Source organism: Strigops habroptila, chromosome W, assembly GCF_004027225.2.
Source record: "Strigops habroptila isolate Jane chromosome W, bStrHab1.2.pri, whole genome shotgun sequence".
Lineage (NCBI taxonomy): Eukaryota > Metazoa > Chordata > Aves > Psittaciformes > Psittacidae > Strigops > Strigops habroptila.
This window is the reverse complement of record NC_044301.2, coordinates 23,029,107-23,051,250: the sequence shown is the minus strand read 5'-3', so window position 1 is coordinate 23,051,250 and position 22,144 is coordinate 23,029,107. Positions and strand designations below refer to the sequence as shown.

General features: G+C 42.6%; 1 pseudogene; it reads left to right on the top strand.

Moving 5' to 3' along the window:
- Positions 1–22,144, top strand: part of LOC115619292 — a 65,298-nt pseudogene that overhangs the window by 4,639 nt on the left and 38,515 nt on the right.

Genomic DNA, 22,144 nt, shown 5'->3' with positions numbered 1-22,144 from the left:
AACTGTTGTTTGTCATTGCTATAAAGCAGATTCCTGCACAGTGGTTTAAATTATCTTCAAAGAGTTCTTCACAGTAATAGTTATATGAAAACCTGAAATTTATTATTCAGGTTCTATGCTGAAGTCTTCACAGTGATTATGTTCCTTTCAACAGAGTGCTTTTTATGCTGACTTTTCACATTCTTTTTCATCTTTTTTTTATTATTTTCCCCAGAATGGCCACCAAGTTAATATGGCTTGTTAATGATTAAAAAAAAGGTCTGAACAGAACAGGTTGGTGGCAGCCCCAAGCAGCTGGGCCAGGCTGTGGAGCTGGAAGAAATGAATGAGGATTTGCAAGAGAGTTCGTGAGCTTGAGAAGCAAAACGAGAGCCTCCACAGCAAACTCATTTCAGCTAAACAGCAGCTTCAGATTCAAGGCCATAGACCTTGTCCATACAGCTATGTTCAATCTTGTATTAACACTGGGCTCAAAAAAGTGAGTGAGGCTGCTGGCATGCCTGAGCACACAAAGAAAGATATAATTCACATTTATGAAAAGCAGTGATTTATATAGGTACCACTAATTAGCACATCACAGTAAGCAAGTACATACTCTTCTCTGTTCACCAGCGGGCAATAGTACCTGTAGGCAAAAAGATTGTTCTTTCCCCTTTTTCTTGTGTTTGTTTATAGTAGTCATGATAACTTGTTTGCCTTTGACATCCTTATTTTGAGAATCCACAGTGGTAGGGGTAAAAGGACAGATTTGAAAATAAAGTAGTTATCAAGCATGTTTTCTAACAGTTAAGTCATGGGACTTTCTTAGTACAACATGTTCAAGGCTTATAAAAGAAGTATATGAAAAAGTTTAGCATTATCATGTTATAACAAAGTTTTACATCTGTAGTTTGTTTGCACATGTTTTTCCTTTTTAATTTCAAGGTTTGTTTTCGTCTCTTGATACATGTGTGCACAACACTGCAGACTTGAAAAATCTATTACACGTGTGGACTTTCGAAAGCAGAATACCACAATGCAGCCATCTATAATGATACTTTTTACTGTCAAGACTTGCTGCTTAAGGCAGTCTCACTCTCAGTCCTTTATTTATGGTAGCTACATTTGGAAATTACACTTTAAAACCTTTGTATTTTCATATGAACATTTGCAGAAGTAGTTGTACTCAGTTAACTTACACAATGTACAGATAATGTGTTTAAAAAAAAAAACACCAAACACCTCTATGGCCCTGATTCAAAACTGAGTCAAGACAATTGTCTCCTTGACTTCTACAAGCTATGGATCAGGGTGATGGTCTGATCCATAGCTGTACTGTGTTTTTTCTCCATATCACCCTTCCACTGGTCTTTATTTTGATTGCATTGATTATTCAGGAATATGAAAACAGAAACAATTCTCATTTTTTAGGCAATAAAAAGCAATTAGCTCTACCAAGTTGCTGCTTTAATTTGAATATAGTGAAAGTTTTGACATTCTAAATACACCTACATTTTCACATTTTAAATAAACTAGGCAGTTTTATTTCCAAAATAAATTGTTTGATTATTTTAACAATGCAAAAAAAAGGATAGAAATATAATAAATTTATTCAGTCCCAGTGCTAGCAGAGAGAAAAGGGTAACTTCATTCAAGGATTAAAGATCAAATGTTGATATGACATGCTGTGAGGACTTGGTATAATAACAGATCCAGATCAAAGATGTCCTCTGCAGAACTAGGACTGGGGCCATGTTGATTGTGCTATTGGTTCGGAAACTGAAGAGAGCATGAGGAAGAAAAAAAGGGAAAAGTTGTCCACAGAATATCCAGTTCAGATAATAACATTCAGAAATTTCAGAGAAGTTCTAGTGTGCCTTAGTTCTAAGACCTTGTCCAAACTAGAAGGGATTCTGATAATTTGAGTGCTATCAATATGCAGTTTCTCAAACACACTTTTCAAAGGTGAAGACTTATTAAAAAAATCTAGTAACCAATACTTAGAACTTGAACACAGTACTGTTGTCTTCCAGAAGGTCAGAGAATATTTTCTATTGTATTCATTAACATAGGATGTGCACAAGTCCATGGGACCTGATGAAATCCATCCGCAGGTCCTGAAGGAGCTGGCGAATGAAGTTGCTAAGCCACTGTCCATCATATTTGAAAAATCATGGCAGTCAGGTGAAGTTCCTGATGACTGGAAGAAGGATAATATAACCCCCATTTTCAAGAAGGGGAAGGTGGAAGACCCCGGGAACTACAGACCAGTCAGCCTCACCTCTGTGCCTGGCAAAATCTTGGAGCAGATTCTCCTGGAAAGCATGCTAAGGCACATGAAAAACAACGAGGTGGTTGGTGACAGCCAACATGGCTTCACTAAGGGGAAATCCTGCCTGACCAATTTGGTGGCCTTCTATGATGGGGCTACAGAACTGATGGACAGGGGCAGAGCAGTTGACATCATCTACCTGGACTTGTGCAAAGCGTTTGACACTGTCCCGCATGACATCCTTGTCTCTAAATTGGAGAGACATCAATTTGATGGATGGACCACTCGGTGGATAAAGAACTGGCTGGATGGCTGCATGCAAAGAGTTGTGGTAAATGGCTCGATGTCCAGTTGGAAACCTGTAACGAGTGGTGTCCCTCAGGGATCGGTGTTGGGACCGGTCCTGTTCAACATCTTTGTCGGCAACATGGACAGTGGGATTGAGTGCACCCTCAGCAAGTTTGACGACGACACCAAGCTGTGTGGTTCGGTTGATACGCTGGAGGGAAGGGATGCCATCCAGAGGGACCTTGACAGGCTTGTGAGGTGGGCTGATGCCAACCTCATGAAGTTTAACCAAGCCAAGTGTAAGGTCCTACACCTGGGTTGGGGCACTCCCAGGCACAGCTACAGGTTGGGCAGAGAAGAGATTCAGAGCAGCCCTGCAGAAAAGGACTTGAGGGTGTTGGTTGACGAGAAGCTTAACATGAGCCAGCAGTGTGCGCTTGCAGCCCAGAAAGCCAACCGTATCCTGGGCTGCATCAAAAGAAGCGTGACCAGCAGGTCAAAGCAGGTGATCCTGCCCCTCTACTCTGCTCTTGTGAGACCTCACTTGGAGTATTGTGTACAGTTCTGGTGTCCTCAGCATAAAAAGGACATGGAGCTGTTGGAGCAAGTCCAGAGGAGGGCCACGAGGATGATAAGGGGGCTCGATCACCTCCCATATGAAGACAGGCTGAGAAAGTTGGGGCTGTTCAGCCTGGAGAAGAGAAGGCTGCGTGGAGACCTCATAGCAGCCTTCCAATACCTGAAGGGGGCCTACGAGGATGCTGGGGAAGGACTCTTCCTTAAGGACTGTGGTGGTAGGACAAGGGGTAATGGCTTCAAACTTAAACAGGGGAAGTTTAGATTAGATATAAGGAAGAAGTTCTTTACAGTGAGGGTGGTGAAGCGCTGGAATGGGTTGCCCAGGGAGGTTGTGAATGCTCCATCCCTGGCAGTGTTCAAGGCCAGGTTGGACAGAGCCTTGGGTGACATGGTTTAGTGGGAGGTGTCCCTGCCCATGGCAGGGGGGTTGGAACTAGATGATCTTAAGGTCCTTTCCAACCCTAACTATTCTATGATTCTGTGTTTTCTCATCTTGCCCTTTTGATTAATGATGATAAACCTTGCAGTCTGGTGTCGGGTATGTGCTTCCTGTCTTTAAAGATTGTTGGACTCTTAGATTCCTCTGTGAAACCATAAGGTTGAATCTCAAAACATTTTTAGTGCAGATCAGAAACTATTTAGAGCAATTATCAAAAGAAAAAAAAAAAAAGCCTGGATAAATTCAGGAAGGCTTAGCTGTCTCCAGGGTATGAAGAGGCAAGAAGAGTCCACAAATAATAAGGTCCCCTTTATTGTATCTGCTTTGTGTTTGGCTGATTTATGAATACTGTAACAAGGCAATCCAAAAGATGTGTTCAGGTATGAATGTTCATTAAATACTCACTGGTTTCTCTCATAACATTCTTTATTGAATACAACCATCTAAGATAAATCTTGATTAGAACAAAAATAAACAAAATACATATACTTAGGCATATATATACACACGTATGTATATAGTACAGTTACCAATGCCTTAAAATAATAAAGTTCAAAATATATAAATAAATAAAGTTAACTCAGCACAAATGCAATATAGGAATTTTTTTTTTTTTAGTCATTTTTGTGAACCTGCTGGTATCGTTGTACCTTGAACCTAAATGACTCCATTTTGGGAACTGAGGGATGGCAGCCTTAATGCTATATTTGAAATTTAATGCATAGTTTGGTCCCCACTCTAAACTTCATTGTTTTCATCTTACTGAAGGTAGAGAAGTAGGAGAAAGAGATTTGGAGAAACCATTGCTTTTGCTCCTGAACTAATAATTCTTCCTTAAGTAATTTCTCACTTCTTCACCAGGGACTCAATATGCTTCTAAAGAACATAAGGAGATTATTTGCAGTGCTGATAAAAATGGTCCTGTAGTTGCTTGTCTAGGTGATTTTGTAAAGAAAGTGCTATCAGAGAAAAAGTGATGACAAATGTTCCTGTTTAATAATACCGATACTGTTGTTTTTTGAAGACCACATCTCTCTTCTGTCTTTAAAAGTAAAATCATCTAAGAAAAACCTTTCAAGACATGTTTTTAACACTTCTTTTTAACAATGCATGCTGTATCACCCATAGTTCAAATTTCACAGCAGCTATGTTGTAGATACTCTGATTATCTCTTTCCATGTGAATTTGATGTAAAAATACTTCTTATGGCATCTATATACAAGTCGTAAGTGTTTGTACTGTGTAGAGATTGTTGTTTTGTTAAATGCTTTTTCATTCAGCATGACAAAAATTTCTTTTCTTTGTTTTTAGGAATGAGATTTTAGAAGTGAGATCACCTAACCTTGTGCTCCCAGAATATGGACTGAGTCTGCTCGAGGATTCAAGGGCTGAAATAAGAGATTTGTATGGTTTTCATGTTTCTTTATTTTTGTCATTATAGCTGTTAATACTTGTGGTTTTCTTGAAGGAAAAAAAATACATTTTTCAGAAGTTTTCACTACAGGAAATAAAGTTGTTAGATCTGACAACAATAACACTGGTAACAATGCAGAAGTGTTTTATGATAAGGAAAACATAGGATTAGAGATTCAGAATGCACAATGTAGGTATATAAGAATTTGGCTGGAAGTTGAAATTGATCTTCCATGGTGAGCCTCTCTTTTTGCTAGGATGCAGTGCTGCCTGGCTTACCACTGGACAAAACTGACAAAAGCAAGGGGAACCTTAGCTGCAAAATTATTATGAACATAACTCCTAAAATGTGTGGGATAACCCAGGCAAGTGGTGACTGTATTGAATGCGTTATGCTAATGTATTTAAGCTCAGTTTCTAGAGGTGGTCAGATTTTATGGATAAGTTGCAAATAGCACACTATGGGATAGCAATGTAAAATGATTTTGGTTCACATCTGCATTTTGAAAGTTGGTTTGTGGTCCAATTGCACATTTTAACTGAAATGGAAGCTCAGGAATGTCTTGATAACATCCTTAATGTAGACACTGCATGAGAACAAAGAGGCATTATACAAGGTGGAGAAGAGGTAGTTAACATCTAATTTAAAGATCTGATTAGAATATTTTTCATCTCCAAAATATATCGGAACCTATTATGCTTTTTAGACATCTGGTTTTCTAAAAGCTACTTTCAGTATGTGTGTTTCTTTCCATAATGATGAAATCATGAACCTAAATCAGATTTACTACAATATCCATAAATGCTAATTTTCAGTAAGTGGGCAAGCTAAGTATACAAATATATGAATTAATATGTGCAATTACCTATTTTGTGCACGGAATTTTGTAAACACAAAGATTTAGTGGGATCATAGGAAATAATTTTACAGAAATGTTCTTATCAATTATTTTAATAAATGACTTGAAATTATTTAACAGTGTTTAAACTGCACCCTTGCTAGTATCCTGTCTGAATTTAACCCTTGCTGAACAGTTATTTTTTAAAATAATCTGCATTATAATAGAAAGTTGTTACTGGGGAAAAAAAAAAAAAAAACCCTTTAGTAATTTTATACTGATGGGCCTAGAAAGGGCTATTTCTCCTACACCTATCGGTTTTTAGGACTTGGAAAATAAGAGCTATTCATTAATACTGCCATGAATCTCAGTGTTCACAATAGCTTTTCACCTAAAACTGATCAAATACATTGTTATAATGCAGGAAACAGTTGAATAGTTTTGTTTGGGGTTTTTTTCCCCCAGAGATTTCAGTTCTCACAAAGGTGTGAAAAATAACCATAGCTGCTCAGAATGGTGCACTCAGGTACAAAAGCAAACACGTGGCCAAAAATGTCAAGGTATTTTTAAGTCTATGATTTGTATATGAGGTAATGAAGAACTGTAGCTTATGTATCTGGCATGGTTTAAGCCTGGCCAGTTACTCAGAACCACACAGCCGCTCGCTCACTCCCCGCCTTCTTCCTCCCCCTGCTCCCGGAGGGATGGGGAGGAGAATCGAAAGAATGTAAATCCCACGGGTTGAGATAAGAACAGACCAGCAACTAAGGTATAATACAAAACCACTGCTACCATCACCAATTATAATAATGATAAGGGAAATAACAAGAGGAGAGAATACAATTGCTCACCACCCGCTGACCGATACCCAGCCTGACCTGAGCAGCAATCTGGGCCTTCCGGGTAACTCCCCCCAGTTTATATACTGGGCATGACGTGCTGTGGTATGGAATACCCCTTTGGCTAGTTTGGGTCAGGTGTCCTGTCTCTGCTTCCTCCTGTCTTCCTGTGCCCCTCCTCCCTGGCAGAGCATGAGACTGAGAAAGTCCTTGGTCAGAGTAAACATTACTTAGCAACAACTAAAAACGTCGGTGTGTTATCAGTGTTGTTCTCAGGCTAAAGTCAAAAACACAGCACTGCACCAGCTACTAAGAAGGAGAAAAATGACTGCTACTGCTGAACCCAGGACATCATCAAAAGCTTTAGAGTGGAAAAAATTGTAGATTAGTTGTTGCTTATTCTTATTTGAAAAAATGTTATTGGAAAAGTTATCTAAGATTAACGTGTTGAGAAAATCAAAATTGCCAAGTTGTGGCCTACTAAAAATATTAAGGCTGATGTCTGACTTTTTTTAATTGCATTTACTGGATAAATTCCACTGTTAAAGACACATAATCTGATTTTTATTTTTGTTTCTGTAAAGTTACCTAACTCAGAATAAAAGCTTAAAAATTACTTTCACTGCTCCATTTGTTGAAGATTTTGTGTTCTTTTGATGGGTAGTAATGGTGTTTTCCTCTACAGAAAATACTTGGTACTAATGGATTAGGAGGAAGATATGTTTAATATAGAGTATAAGAAACCATTAATGATGTTTTCAGCTATGTTCCACTGAATGTTGTTCAGTCCACATAAACATTTATTTTAAGAGTTTATGTTTGATAATGTTTGATTTATTTCTCTTTTTATTGTACTGTTCATATCTTTTCATGGGGTCACCTGTAATTATTTTCATGGTAAGTTGAACTCTTAAACCTCCGTTGTGATGCATATCATTAAGAAACACTAATTTTGCTTAACACTTTTAAAATATTTGCTCTCTTGAATATTTTTTTTTCTTTTGTAAGATGCTTGTATTTGCAGGGAGACTGTGATTGAGTCCCAAAAGGAACACATTGAGGAATTAGAGCATGCCAGAGAGATACTTGTGAGTGAGCTAAGAAGGAAAGAAAGGCAATTCAAGAATCCATCCTACGGCTGAAAGAGCAAGAAACAGCAAGCCAAAGGTATTGTGAAAAATGGAAATCTCCATGGTGGAAGCATTAGAAGAGCTATGTCATAATGTTTATATATAGCTGTAAAAATTTCTTGTTCTGCTAAGAAATATGTGCTTTATTCATTTTTTAACCCCTCTTTGGTGAAACTAAGTAATAAAATGTTTTACCAAATAGCCATGGATAATTCTAATCAAGGAGATTGTTATGATAATAGGTTATGATGTATTTTCATAAATAAACAAGTTCATAATTGCCATTTTAGAGAATTCATGTCCAGCTGATTCAGATTGAAGTTCAACTCATTACATTTTAATTATCTATTGTTTCTTCAATATAATTCTTAGAAAATTTTAAATATAGGTTCCTGGTGAGTAATTTAATGTTCATTAATACTCATTGATAATTTGGAGTCTACAAATAGTAGAAAAATAATGGCCCTGTAAGGGTAGATTAGCAAATTTTTAAAGGAATATAGTATGGCTGTGCAGTGAAACAGTCAGACAAATATGCTTGTGGAATCTCTTTCACAATAAAGCCTCTATTAATTTAAGATCTTTTCTTTCTCTTCTATTTTCTTTCACTTTTGAAAAAATATATGCAAAATCATAGAAGTTTGCATATATTTTCTCTGTTTCAATTTCAGCCTGCTACTTTTAATTCTATGAAGGATCTAATATGGCATGATCCTGCATTCCTTACTCATTTGATTTCAGTGGAAGTTCTACTTGGATGAGAAATGTGTGGTCAGTTATTTAACTGCCTTTCAAGGGAGGGACCCCATTATTATGTGTGAACATTCTTTTGTGCATCAGTGGCACTAAATAAATAATACATCACAATGTTTGCTATTAAATTATTCACAAAGTCATAAGTCAGTCTCTGTGGAATAATTGCTGAATATGATTTAGAAATTAAACATATTTAAAAATGTAGCATTGTTCACACATAAAGGAAAAACGGACTTTCAGGGTAAGATGCAGCTGCACGTGGTATGCCAGGAATTCACTCCACAGCAGTTCCCGTGGCAACATTGCTTGACGGAGGATGGAGCAGAGTGGAGATTCTGCGGCCAAACTCTGTCATAACACCAGCAGAGATGGGAACTAGGTGGCACTTAAAACTGATAAGCTGCATACTTGCTGCCCTGAGCCAATGGTCTGTCATCTTTTGACAAAATGCTGTCCTTTGTGTGAACTTTGCTTCATTATAATGCATTTTAATACGAAAACACACCTCCACCTCCAATGCTACCCACCTCCAAAGTGAGACCACCCCTCTTTGAGCATGCTCTTTGAATTTTTTGTGGCATGTACCTTTAAAAGCGAAGCGAGGAAAATTTACACCAATAACAATAAAGGTATGTATGACTAGAGTCACTTAAGCTCCACCTTGAAAGTGAAAAATAGTATAAAAATGGCCCAAAAAGTGGGGGGCATTAGGGAAGACATCATCATGGATGAGTTGAGGAAGATTCCATCAGCAGATTACCCTTGACTCCTGGGACTGGTCAACGGGCTGGACCTTTCTTCCCCCTCATAGGGACGCCTTTGGGTAAGACTTGCACTGTATCCAGTGCTTCCCTGGGAAAATTAGGAATCTCTATATAGAGTTACTTTTTACTTTCATACTTTAAAGCCAGGCTGTATTATTCATAACTTTGTCACGCGGTTGTATACCTTATTATTTGCACGTGCTTTTGCAGACAGTGTATTTATCACCAGCAATCCACAAGAACCTGTATCTGTTGCTTTAATAAACTGCACTGTTTAAGTAGCTAATCGTAAATCTCTCATTGAACACAACCAGCTCCCTCAGTGTGGCCGTGCTAGTTCGTGAGCACGATTAGACTGAAGGTGCAGTGCACTATTAGTGCATCTGGAATCGTGATTATTCAATATATATTGAATGTGACCAGACTGATAGTGGCAAATTGGGCATCACTCAGAATCTAAGCCTAGCCGCACCCAGCCCCTCTAATATCTGAGGACCAGCTGGAACACAAGGGAGTTTATTTTCTGCCAAATTGTCTTACCTTTTAATGCAACAGTCTCCCCTATTCAGAATTTCCTTTATATAGTTTAAATAGGTTAAAGAAGTTATCATGAATAATTTCTCAGTCTGTGAATTCAGAAAATATTTAAAAAGATTTTTTTCATTATTTGAAAATAATCTGATACAAATCTCAAAGAACTTCTGTGCTTCGTTTTTCTGTAGGTAAACACTATTCTTTACAGCAGACAGAAACTGAACATCTAAATTTAATGTCAGCTACCATATTTCTGAGACATTTTTAAGGACTTTTAAAGTAAAGATGCACTTCAAATTCGGCTTAAAAAAAAATCGTTAAAGTCAGGCAATAAAAAGTAGTGCAGATCCTTATTTATTTATGTTTATCAAATTACTTGTATACAATCCATGACACTTGACCTAAGTTAATATCTGTGAATTCATATTTGAGACCTCACTTGGAGTATTGTGTACAGTTCTGGTGTCCTCAACATAAAAAGGACATGGAGCTGTTGGAGCAAGTCCAGAGGAGGGCCACGAAGATGATAAGGGGGCTGGAGCACCTCCCGTATGAAGACAGGCTGAGAAAGTTGGGGCTGTTCAGCCTGGAGAAGAAAAGGCTGCGTGGAGACCTCATAGCAGCCTTCAAATATCTGAAGGGGGTCTACGAGGATGCCAGAGAGGGACTCTTCATTAGGGAATGTAGTGATAGGACAAGGGTAACGGGTCCAAACTTAAACAGGGGAAGTTTAGATTAGATATAAGGAAGAAGTTCTTTACAGTGAGGGTGGCGAGGCACTGGAATGGGTTGCCCAAGGAAGTTGTGAATGCTCCATCCCTGGCAGTGTTCAAGGCCAGGTTGGATGGAGTCTTGGGCGGCATGGTTTAGTGTGTGGTGTCCCTGCCCATGGCAGGGGGGTTGGAAGTAGATGATCTTAAGGTCCTTTCCAACCCTAACTATTCTATGATTCTATGATTCTATGAATTTCTGGAAGTATTTCCATTATAGTCCTTTTCTTGTTTGAAACCTGATAAAATATAGGTTAAGCCTTTAAGAGTTACTGTGTTTGGCTGTACACACTGGGAAAAAAATTTAAAATTGTCCACTAGTGCATCTCTAGAATAGTGTGCATTCTATAATTTTGCCAGTGGAATACTTTATGGTAGGCTGTTTATCCTCATGTTTTCAAGTTATATTTTTTTTTATGCTGAATGAACTAGAGCCAGAACTTAGAGGGATACTATTGTCTCCAGGTTTAACTGCAAGCATAGGTACCTATATATATTATCTTTTGGAGATTTTCATTAGCTTGTTTTCTTGGAAGTCTTGCAACTGGTATCTAGAACAATCTGTATTAGTTGTTTTATTACACAAATAGTTTTATAGGTTCTATGTAATTCTTATTTTTAATCTTTCCCTCACCAGGGAAGAAACTGTCAATACTGAAATACTGGAGGAAAAATTGGAAATTTGGTTGACTGATAAGGGCATCTTATTTTGTCTTTGTAGGTTATGTCTTTGAATTTTGGTACAAAAATTACAGCTCTTTCTTGTGTTTTGTAAGAATACACTTGGCTGTCATCTACTACTTAAAGAATTTCAACAGATTAGCTATCTTTAGGGACTGTATGTTGCCAAAAGGACATAATATATGTGCTTCCACTGATCTTCATGTTGTAGCACCATTTGATCTCAGCCTGGTGTTAACAAAATTAGGTTACTTTCAGCCTTTAGTGAAACATTCTTTATTCTGCTACATGATTAAGAAATTCTTGTGATTGAAATAACTGTAGTTTTCAAGCGGTGAAGCAGCCACGGTTAATAATCATTGATCCATCAGCAGTAAGGGAGGGAGATACTAGTTATCTGGAGTCCTCTACCCACAAGAAATACAGTAATATTTTAAAGCTGCCTTTGCAGCTTCACTACAATTTCTGTATGACAACACAAGAGCTACATAACAGAGCTGAGTTCATATGCAGTGTACTCCTTGAGATTATTATTGTAATGTGGCTTGCAGTCAGTGGTTTTTTTCAATATTTCATTAGATATTGGGGATTATTTCAAGAATATATAATTCTGATTTAATTCTGACTTAAGGGAGAAACTTGGCCTGTGGCTTGTTAGACTGAACACATTTTCTTAAGTGCAAAATTTAACTGCATTTAGCTTGACTGTTTTTAATTTAAAGATGGCCAAAACCATAATAACCTCATGGTTTAAAGTCTATGATGCACAGTGCACAAGTTAAAACATTAAGTCCAAACAATCCAATTTTGCAAGCAGCTAACTTCAAATATCTTAATAGCTCATGATACTTTCCAAAAACATTTTCAAATCCACCCCAAAAATGCATTTGCAAAACAGGTATTTGGGCATTTGTGCGTGTTTTTGTTTTGTGTGGTTGGGGTTTTTTAAGTGAAAAAATTTATTTGCCAGTCAGTTTTTAATTCCTTTGGCATTTTTTGCTGCAACATGACTTTGGAATCAAACCTGTTAAGTGTGGATTTTTGGACAGGAGTATCATATCTGACACATTTATGACTTCTGTGTTAGCATTATAGCATTGCAGACCTAGAGTAAAATGTGGAACATGTTAGTCACAGTGCATTATCTAAAGGGTTTTGAGAGACTACAGCACATATATGAATTTGCTAAATCATGTCTAATATTTAAAAAAAAAAAAAAACCAAAACTTATATTTGCATTGCCATATCTGATTTTTCATATTTAACCAGTTTACCTAAAGATCATGACTTTTTTTCATTTGTAGATAGCTCTTCAGCCAGGCAAACAAATATAGAATTTTACACTGGTATTTAAAGAATCTTGACTTCAAGGATAGAGCTATTGATGAAATGTTAATGTTTTGCTTTTTGCAAATATACTATGAATTACGGCATAAAGGTGCTACTAGATGGTAAATATTGTTGGGCTTTTTTTCCCCTTTATATTTGACTTCCTGTAAGAAATAGGAGGTAAAGAACAGAATGTGTATCAACATATGATTCTGTTTGTAGTTCCTAAGCATCGTAGAATGAGAGGAGTACTGCACATTGATGTTCAATTCTTGACTTATCTGCTTGGGAGTCTGTGTATATATCTTGACTATTGATGCATTGGTGATTGAGAACTGTTATCCTAGAAAACTTTTGTTTATTTTGCCAGACAGAGGGTAAGTGATCCTGAGAAGTGCTGTGGTGATATTTTTATACTTGCTAGTTTTTCTTGTTCGGAATGTGAATCATAGAATAGAATCATAGAATCGTAAGGGTTGGAAAGGACCTTAAAATCATCTAGTTCCAACCCCCCTGCCATGGGAAGGGACAACTTGCCCTAAACCACGTGGTCAAAGGCTCTGTCCAACCTGGACTTGAACACTGCCAGGGATGGAGCATGCACAACCTCCCTGGGCAACCCATTCCAGTGCTTCACCACCCTCACTGTAAAGAACTTCTTTCTTATATCTAACCTAAACTTCCCCTGTTTAAGTTTGAACCCATTACCCCTTGTCCTACCACTACAGTCCCTAAGGAAGAGTCCCTCCCCAGCATCCTTGTAGACCCCCTTCAGATACTGGAAGGCTGCTATGAGGTCTCCACGCAGCCTTCTCTTCTCCAGGCTGAACAGCCCCAACTGTCTCAGCCTGTCTTCATACGGGAGGTGCTCCAGCCCTCTTATCATCCTCGTGGCCCTCCTCTGGACTCGCTCCAACAGCTCCATGTCCTTTTTATGTTGAGGACACCAGAACTGTACACAGTACTCCAAGTGAGGTCTCACAAGAGCAGAGTAGAGGGGCAGGATCACCTCCTTTGACCTGCTGGTCACGCTTCTTTTGATGCAGCCCAGGATACGGTTGGCTTTCTGGGCTGCAAGCGTACACTGCCGGCTCATGTTAAGCTTCTCATTAACCAACACCCCCAAGTCCTTCTCTGCAGGGCTGCTCTGAATCTCTTCTCTGCCCAACCTGTAGCAGTGCCTGGGATTGCCCGGACCCAGGTGTAAGACCTTACACTTGGCTTGGTTAAACTTCATAAGGTTGGCATCAGCCCACCTCACAAGCATGTCAAGGTCCCTCTGGATGGCATCCCTTCCCTCCAGCGTATCAACCGAACCACACAGCTTGGTGTCGTCGGCAAACTTGCTGAGGGCGCACTCAATCCCACTGTCCATGTCACCAACAAAGATGTTGAACAGGACCAGTCCCAACACCGATCCCTGAGGGACACCACTCGTTACAGGTTTCCAACTGGACATTGAGCCATTTACCACAACTCTTTGCATGCGGCCATCGAGCCAGTTTTTTATCCACCGAGTGGTCCATCTATCAAATTGATGTCTCTCCAATTTAGAGACAAGGATGTCATGCGGGACAGTGTCAAACGCTTTGCACAAGTCCAGGTAGATGACGTCAACTGCTCTGCCGCTGTCCATCAGTTCCGTGGCTCCATCATAGAAGGCCACCAAATTGGTCAGGCAGGATTTCCCCTTAGTGAAGCCATGTTGGCTGTCACCAACCACCTTGTTGTTTTTCATGTGCCTTAGCATGTTTTCCAGGAGAAACTGTTCCAAGATTTTGCCAGGCACAGAGGTGAGGCTGACTGGTCTGTAGTTCCCCGGGTCTTCCACCTTCCCCTTCTTGAAAATGGGGGTTATATTACCCTTCTTCCAGTCATCGGGAACTTCACCTGACTGCCAGGATTTTTCGAATATGATGGACAGTGGTTTAGCAACTTCATTCGCCAGCTCCTTCAGGACCCGTGGATGGATTTCATCAGGTCCCATGGACTTGTGCACGTTCAGGTTCTTAAGATGGTCTCGAACCTGATCCTCTCCTACAGTGGGCCTAAGGTCTTCATTCTCACAGTCCCTGCATCTGCCTTCCAAGACTTTCGTGGTGTGGTCAGAGCATTTGCTGGTGAAGACTGAGGCAAAGAAGTCATTGAGAACCTCAGCCTTCTCCAAATCCATGGTAGCCAGTTCTCCTGATAGCTTCTGGAGAGGGCCTACATTGTCCCTAGTCTGTCTTTTATTTGCTACGTACCTATAGAATCCTTTCCTGTTATCTTCTACATCCCTTGCCAAACTTAATTCTAGCTGGGCCTTAGCTTTCCTAACCTGGTCCCTAGCTTCCCGGGCAATGCTCCTATATTCTTCCCAGGCTGCCTGTCCTCGTTTCCACCTTCTATACGCTTCTTTCTTCCCTCTAAGTTTCCTCAGCAGCTCCTTGTCCATCCATGGAGGTCTCCTGGCCCTCCTGCTGCACTTTCTTCTAGTCGGGATGCAACACTCTTGAGCACGTAGCAGGTGATCCTTCAATATCAACCAGCAGTCTTGGGCCCCCCTGCCCTCTAGGACTATATCCCATGAAACCTTACTAAGGAGGTTCCTGAAGAGGCCAAAGTCTGCTTTCTTGAAGTCCAGGGCAGTGAGCTTGCTGCATGCTCTTCTCACTGTCCTGAGGATCTCAAACTCAGCCATCTCGTGATCACTAGAGCCAAGGCTGCCCTGGAGCGTCACATTTCCAACCAGTCCCTCCCTGTTGGTGAGCACAAGGTCAAGCATGGCACCTCTCCTCGTCGGCTCCTCTACTGCTTGAAAGAGGAAGTTGTCTTCCACACAATCGAGGAACCTCCTGGATTGCTTGTGCCGGGCCATACCGTCCCTCCAACAGGTGTCAGGATGGTTGAAGTCTCCCATGAGGACCAGGGCCTGCGAGCGTGAGGCTGCTCCTATCTGTCTGTAGAGCGCTTCATCCACAGAGTCCTCTTGATCAGGCGGCCTGTAACAGATCCCCACCGTAATGTCCCCCATTGCTGTTTTCCCTTTGATCCTGACCCACAAACACTGTTACCTCATCACCCATCCCCAGACAGAGTTCCATACTCTCTAGCCTATCACTGACATAGATAGCAACGCCCCCTCCCCGTCTGCCTGGCCTGTCTTTTCTAAACAGCCTGTAACCTTCCATTCCTTCACTGCAGTCATAGGAGCCATCACACCATGTTTCTGTGATACCAATGACATCATATTCCCGTAGCCTTGCACACATCTCTAATTCCTCTTGCTTGTTCCCCATACTACGGGCGTTTGTATAGAGGCACCTTAGCCGAGCTCCAAATGAAGCTGACTCAATGGCTGGGGCAGCTGGAACATCTCTACATTCCTCCAAGCACTTATTACAGGTGCTGGCAACTGACTGGGAGTGTTGGGATGGATCAATGCTCCCCTCCCCCAACACATCTAGTTTAAAGCTTTCTTGACCAGCCTGGCAAGCCTCTGTCCTGGGTTCAGCTATAGCAGTCATTTTTCTCCTTCTTAGTAACTGGTGCAGTGCTGTGTTTTTTAACTTTCAGCCTGGGAACGACGCTGATAACACTGATGTTTTTAGTTGTTGCTAAGTAATGTTTATTCCAACCAAGGACTTTCTCAGTCTCATGCTTTGCCAGGGAGGAGGGGAAGCCGGGAGGAAACAGAGACAGGACACCTGACCCAAACTAGCCAAAGGGGTATTCCATACCATGGCACATCATGCCCAGTATATAAACCGGGGGGAGTTACCCGGAATGCCCAGATCACTGCTTGGGTCGGGCTCGGTATCGGTCGGCTGGTGGTGAGCAATTGTATCCTCTCCCCTTGTTATTTCCCTAATCATTATTATCACTGGTGGTAGCAGTAGTGGTTTTGTATTATACCTTAGTTGCGGGACTGCTCTTATCTCAACCCGTGGGAGTTACATTCTTCCGATTCTCCTCCACATCCCTCCGGGAGTGGGGGGGGGAGGAAGGGGGGGGAGTGAGCGAGCGGCTGTGTGGTTCTGAGTTACCGGCAGGGCTCAAACCACGACAGTTCTTTTTGGCGCCCAACGTGGGGCACGAAAGGTTGAGATAACGACAGATCTGACAAGAGTGTGTTTAATCATATTTGTGATAAGCATTCATTGTTACTACTCATCACAATGGTGATTATTTGGCTCTCAGACTTGTTGCGCTTGATCTCAGAGTTTCAGCATGTTGTACCTTACTTACAGCCACTATTTGCTGTTTTAGTGTTTATCGGCTGGGGGGCCTGGGCTAAGGTTCTTGTTTCACTGTACTTCATGGTAATGACTTGTAATACAATAGACTCATTGATCATGAAACTGGTCTGGTTCGTGCTTCCAGCGTGGCCATCACCTCTATACATTGGGAGGTATATAATGAAATATTTTAGCAATTGCATATCTTTTTTTTTCTCCTCGGGGGGTAAACTTACGAAGGAAGCATTCTCTTTCACCCCCCGTTCCCCCACCAGCCTATTTGCAACAGCAGTTGAGAGTTCTGAAGGTTTTAGATGGCCTTTGAGTACCCTTGAAACCTGCCTGCTGATTGTGCTGGGGATCAGCATGTTGGCAAACATACGGAGTGTGTTTTACCCACGGCCATCCCGTCGTAGGAACATCCTATTTTGTTTAATCTCAAAAATTCAGCAGTATCAGGTTCGAATCTGGTCTAGGGTTAGACGACGATATAGGAGGACCACCAGGAGATTTTCCCTGAGGCTGGACAGTCATGAGTGGCAGGGTGTGTGGGATAGTATGGGCAAGTATCTAGGCCAGTGGGCCCCTCCAGTGCTTTGGAACTTCACCACTGAACAAGTGCAACATCCGGAAAAACTAGTAAAACACTTAAACGAGGTGTGCTGTCGTCCTGTTTATACCAGAGAGGGACAAATCATGGCAACGTGCTGGGGCTTGGCCTACACCTACAGAGCCCTGCTCAACACTATCCAGCACCTTCAAAGGGAAAAAAGTGTCTCTGGATCTGATGGCAAAGCAACAGACAACGCAGCTATGCCAACTACAAGCACAGCAGCTACTCAGACCCTGACCACAACAGACAACGCAACTATTCCAAGTACAGCAGCTACATCAACCCCAGTGACAAGCACAACAGCTACTCAAACCCCGACAGCAAGAGACAATGTGGCTACTCCAAGCACCGCAGCCGCACCAACCCCAGTGACAAGCACAGTCGCTACTCAAACCCCGATAGTAACAGACAATATAGCTACTCCAAGCACCGCAGCTACACCAACCCCAGTGACATGCACAGTAGCTACTCAAACCCCGACAGCAACAGACAATGCAGCTGTTGGTGTTACTCAACTCCCAAGCACAACAGCTGCACCAACCCCAGCAATAGACATTGAAACCACTCCAATCCTAGTGGCAGACACTGCAGCCACTCCAACCACAGTGACAAACACTGCAGCTAAACCAAATGGCCAGTTTGTGACAATGTCTGTTGCCCCTGTAAGTGAAAGCCGACAAAGAGCAACCCCTGAAATGAAGAAAGATGAAGACCCAATGCCATTACTACATGCAACAGCATCTGAACAAGAGTTACTACTACGTGGGTCAGAGGAAGAGGAAGAAGAAGAAGAGGTCACTTCTCGACCCCGGACCTCAACCGAACTGCGGAATATGCGAAAAGATTTCACCCGTCTTCCAGGGGAGCACATTGTCACCTGGTTGCTCTGGTGCTGGGACAATGGGGCCGACGGTCACGAACTAGAAGGTAGGGAAGCCAAGCAGCTGGGATCACTAGCTAAGGAAGGAGGAATTGACAAAGCAATTGCATAAGAGAAGCGAGCCCTCAGTCTTTGGAGGCGGCTCCTGGCAGCTGTGAAGGAAAGGTTTCCCTACAAAGACGATATTACGAATCGCTCAGCCAACTGGACCACGATAGAGAAAGGCATCCAGTCCCTGAGGGAATCAGCCATTCTAGAGATGATCTATCGCAGGCCGGATGCCAGGAACATATCCGTAGATCCAGATGAAGTCGAATGTACACGACCCATGTGGCGGGAACTTACACGGCGTGCGCCATCATCATATGCCCACACATTGGCATCAATGACCTGGAATGACGGAATATCACCAACAGTGGATTGCCTGATTCGTCAACTCTGAGAGTTCGAAGACAATCTCACCCCTTCCATCATTTCAGCTGTGGAAAAACTGTCCCAGGAGTTCAAACAATTGAGAGACGATTTATCCGATCTATCCAGCTCCCTACGCGTACCAACCCATGTCTCAGCTATTAACAGAAGGCGCCCTACTGCTCGAGAAAGAAAATATAGGAGGTACACGCCATGGGCCACCCTATGGTTTTACCTGCGGGATCACGGAGAAGACATGAGAAAGTGGGATGGAAAACCTACCTCAGTTCTGGAGCAACGGGTGCGTGAACTGAAGAGGAGAACAATGGTCAAGGATGATCCTCCCAGGAAAGCTGCTGCTCCAGTCTCTGGTGAGCAGTTTCCCAGATGGAGTGAAAGAGCTGATTTTACTCCAGCTCCTGTGATAAGGAATACTAATCCCTTTCTACAAGACAGAAGTGGAGAATTTTGTGATCACTATTAGAGGGGCCCTGCCTCCAGCCAGGTGGAGGAGAGGGATAATCGGGTTTACTGGGCTGTGTGGATCAGGTGGCCTGGCCCATCAGTCCCACAGAAGTATAAGGCTCTAGTAGATACCGGTGCACAGTGTACTCTGATGCCATCAAGGTATCAAGGGGTGAAACCCATTTCTATTTCTGGAGTGACAGGAGGATCCCAAGTGTTAACTATGCAGGAAGCTGAAATCAGCCTGACTGGGAGGAAGTGGCAAAAGCACCCCATTGTAACTGGTCCAGGGGCTCCATGCATCCTTGGCATAGACTATCTCAGGAGAGGGTACTTCAAAGACCCAAAAGGGTATAGATGGGCTTTTGGTATCGCTGCCTTGGAGACAGAGGAAATGAAGCAGCTGTCCACCTTACCCGGTCTCTCAGAGGATCCTTCTGTTGTGGGGTTGCTGAAGGTCGAAGAACAACAAGTGCCAATTGCGACCACAACCGTGCACCGGCGGCAATATCGCACCAACCGAAGCTCCTTGATTCCCATCCATAAGCTGATCCGCAGACTGGAGAGCCAAGGAGTGATCAGCAGGACCCGCTCACCCTTTAATAGCCCCATATGGCCAGCGCAAAAGTCTAATGGAGAGTGGAGATTAACAGTAGACTATCGTGGCCTGAACGAAGTCACACCACCATTGAGTGCTGCCGTACCGGACATGCCAGAACTTCAATATGAACTGGAGTCAAAGGCAGCCAAGTGGGATGCCACAACTTATATTGCCAATGCATTTTTCTCAATCCCTTTGGCAGCAGAGTGCAGGCAACAGTTTGCTTTCACTTGGAGGGGCGTCCAGTACACTTGGAACCGACTGTCCCAGGGGTGGAAACACAGCCCTACCATCTGCCATGGATTGATCCAGACTGCACTGGAACAGGGGCAAGCTCCAGAACACCTGCAATACATTGATGACATCATCGTGTGGGGTGATACAGCAGAAGAAGTTTTTGAGAAAGGAAGGAAGATAATCCAAATCCTGCTGAAGGCCAGTTTTGCCATAAAACGGAATAAGGTCAAGGGACCTGCACAGGAGATTCAATTTTCGGGAATAAAATGGCAAGATGGACGCCGCCAGATCTCCACAGACGTGATCAACAAGATAACAGCAATGTCTCCACCAACTAACAAGAAAGAAACACAAACTTTCTTAGATGTTGTGGGGTTCTGGAGAATGCACATCCCAAATTACAGTCTGATTGTAAGCCCTCTCTACCACGTGACCCGGAAGAAGAATGATTTCAAATGGGGCCCTGAGCAACGACAAGCCTTTGAACAAATTAAACGAGAAATAGTTCATGCAGTAGCCCTTGGACCAGTCTGGATCAGGCCAGATGTGAAAAATGTGCTCTATACCACAACTGGGGAGAATGGTCCTACCTGGAGCCTCTGGCAGAAAGCTCCAGGGGAGACTCGAGGTCGACCCCTTGGCTTTTGGAGTCGGGGATATAAAGGATCCGAGGCCAGCTATACTCCCACTGAAAAAGAGATACTGGCAGCCTATGAAGGGGGTCGAGCTGGTTCAGAAGTGATCGGAACTGAAGCGCAGCTCCTCCTGGCACCCCGGTTGCCTGTGCTGGGCTGGATGTTCAAAGGCAGGGTCTCCTCTACACATCATGCAACTGATGCTACATGGAGTAAGTGGGCCACACTAATTCCACAACGAGCTCGAATAGGAAATCCCAGTCGTCCAGGAATTCTAGAAGTCATCATGGACTGGCCAGAGGGCAAAGATTTTGGGATGTCACCAGAAGAGGAGGTGACGCGTGCTGAAGAGGCCCCACCATATAATGAACTGTCAGAGAGTGAAAAGCAATATGCCTTGTTTACTGATGGGTCCTGCCATATTGTGGGAAAGCATCAGAGATGGAAGGCAGCTGTGTGGAGTCCCCTGGGACAAGTTGCAGAAACTGCTGAAGGAGAGGGTGAATCTAGTCAGTTTGCAGAGGTGAAAGCCATCCAGCTGGCCTTGGACATTGCTGAACGAGAAAAGTGGCCAGTACTTTATCTCTATACTGACTCATGGATGGTGGCAAATGCCCTGTGGGGGTGGTTGCAGCAATGGAAGCAGAGCAACTGGCAATGCAGAAGTAAACCCATCTGGGCTGCTGCACTGTGGCAAGATATCCCTGCTCGGGTGCAGAACCTCGTGGTGAAAGTACGCCACGTAGATGCTCATGTACCCAAGAGTCGGGCCACTGAGGAACACCAGAACAACCAGCAAGTGGATAAAGCTGCTAAGATTAAAGTGGCTCAGATGGACTTGGATTGGCAACATAAGGGTGAATTATTTTTAGCCCGGTGGGCCCATGACACCTCAGGCCATCAAGGCAGAGATGCGACATATAGATGGGCTCGTGATCGAGGGGTGGACTTAACAATGGACACTATTGCCCAGGTTATTCACGAATGTGAAACATGTGCTGCAATTAAGCAAGCCAAGCAGTTAAAGCCTCTCTGGTATGGAGGACGATGGCTGAAGTACAAGTATGGGGAGGCCTGGCAGACTGACTATATCACACTCCCACTGACCTGCCAAGGCAAGCGCTATGTGCTTACCATGGTGGAAGCAACCACCGGCTGGCTGGAAACATACGCTGTGTCCCACGCCACTGCCCGGGACACTATCCTGGGCCTTGAGAAACAAGTCTTGTGGCGACACGGCACCCCAGAGAGAATTGAGTCAGACAATGGGACTCATTTCCGGAACAACCTTATAGACACTTGGGCCCAAGAGCATGGCATTGAGTGGGTATATCACATCCCCTACCATGCACCAGCCTCTGGGAAAATCAAACGGTACAATGGGCTGTTAAAAACTACCCTGAGAGCAATGGGTGGTGGGACTTTCAAACACTGGGATACACATTTACCAAAAGCCCAAGTCCATATGTC